This window comes from Antechinus flavipes, chromosome 1, assembly GCF_016432865.1.
Source record: "Antechinus flavipes isolate AdamAnt ecotype Samford, QLD, Australia chromosome 1, AdamAnt_v2, whole genome shotgun sequence".
NCBI classification, from domain to species: domain Eukaryota; kingdom Metazoa; phylum Chordata; class Mammalia; order Dasyuromorphia; family Dasyuridae; genus Antechinus; species Antechinus flavipes.
In genome coordinates, this window is record NC_067398.1 from 278,697,630 (window position 1) to 278,699,848 (window position 2,219).

Consider the following 2,219-nt stretch of genomic DNA (forward strand, 5'->3'; position numbering starts at 1 on the left):
GGGCAATAGAACTTCCACCACATGACTGCACTCCCAAGGCAGAGACTCTTCCAGTGCTATGCAGGGCTATTCCCAGAGCAACTGCTAATAACCATATTGGGCTTCTGCCTGTGGAAGTGACACTTCTGCTGCTCAGCTTCTATCCCCAGGGCAGTTGCTAATCTGCACAACAAGGCTCTTCACTGGGCACTTCTGCAGCTCAGCCACTCTTTAAGCCCATTAGAAGGATAGCTACTGTCCATATAACTATCCCTGCTTTTCAGAGGAAGCTGGTAACCACCTTACCCTGAAGGCAGAGCCTAAAAACTTTTAAAAAATGAATTAAAAAGCCAAAAGTAACATCAATAGCTTCTATACAGAAAAAGAGCAGGTTTTCAACCTGGAGGAGACTAATAGCAGATAGTCTCCAAACAGAACCCCAAGGGGGGATATAATCTGGTGCCCATCACACAAGGCTCTCCTAGAAAAAACTATAAAAAAAAAAAGACTTAAAAGATAGCTAGGGCGGAGCCAAGATGGTGGAGCAGGCACACACTACTCTCTGAGCTCCTCTCATTCCTCTCATAACCAACTATTTAATGCAGCCTCAAAAATAACTCTTCACTACTTAAATTCATGAAGATTAGAAGCACTACAACTTACCAGCCAATCCGGAAGATCGCCAGGAAAAGTTTGTCCTGAGGGGCCAGGAACAGACTAGCACAGGCAGCTAGAGGCTAGCATCCTGAGCAGACCAGGGGCGGGGGTGATCTCTGTGGCTAGAGAAGTTATAGAGACGACTCTGCTATAGGCTAACTGCTCTGCCTTGATTACAAAGCAGTAAACTGGCAGAGAAATCAAAGCCTAAAACAGAGGGTCCTCTAAAAAAACTCCAGAACCTAATGAGATCTGGCTGTAACCCCTCAAACCCGGAAGTGACTCAGGCAGACTTTACTGCAGCCCTGTGGCCACATCCGGCAGTTCGGGGCTTTTGCGGGGGCAGTTACTAATCTGCACGGCAAGGGGGCACAACCTGGGCAGCCTCTGATCGGCAGAGTGGGGGGCTCAGCCTGGGGCAATAGAACCTCCCCAGCTGACTGTGCTTCCCCAGCAGACAATTCCCGTCCCTGCAAATCCATTTACTGCTCAATTGCTAACACCCACAGCCCCAGAGCACGATTTGGCTTAGGAAGTGAAACTCTCACTGCTCAGCATCTAGCCCCAGGGCAGTCATTATCTCACACAGCTGGGCATCTTTGAAGGGCACTTTCCCAGCCCGGCCCTGCAGGCCTGAGTTACTTTCTGGTGGGGAACTCTTTCCCAGAGCACTCCAGTACCTCGTTGCTTTTTATAGCCGATTGGCAGGACAGCTACCCGTCCATATACCTTTCACTGCTCTGCAGAGGAAGCTGGTAACCTCCTGGCTCTGAAAGCAGACCTTACAGGCTTTAACAAAATGAGTAAAAAAATCAAAAGAACAATTGATAGTTTCTACACAGAAAGAGAACAGCTTTTCAACCCTGAAGAGACTTAATAGCAGACAGTCTCCAGACGATTGTTGGTCTCCAATACAAAAGGCTCCCCTAGAAGAGACTATTAAAAACCTTAAAAGGAGAGCTAGAAGAGAAATGGGGAAAGTCACATAACTCACTAAAAGAAAAATTTGATAAAGTGGAAAAAGAAAACAACTTCCTGAAATGTGAATTGGAAAAGGTAAAAAACTCCCAAGAAGTGCAGGGAAACAGAGTTTGTGAATTGTAAAAAGAAAATGACTCACTAAAAAAAAAAAAAAAATTAGTGAAATGGAAAAAAAATTCCATAGAGCAAAATAACTCAATTGGACATCTACAAAAAGAAGTAAAAAAAGCTAATGAAGAAAATAACTCACTAAAAATCAGAACTGAACAAATAGAAATGAGTGATTCATTGAGACATCAAGAATCAGTCAAGCAAAACCAAAAAAATGAAAGATTGGGAAAAAATGTCAAATATTTACTTGGAAAAACCAACAGACCTGGAAAGTAGATCTAGGAGAAATAACCTGAAGATCATCGGACTACCAGAAAATTATGATGAAACAAAGAGCCTAGATACTATTTTACAGGAAATCATCAAAGAGAACTGCCCAGAAGTAATAGAATTGGAAGGGAAAATAGGCATTGAAAGAATTCATCGAATACCTTCTGAAAAAGACCCTAAAATAAAGACTCTGAGGAATATTGTGGCCAAACCACAGAATT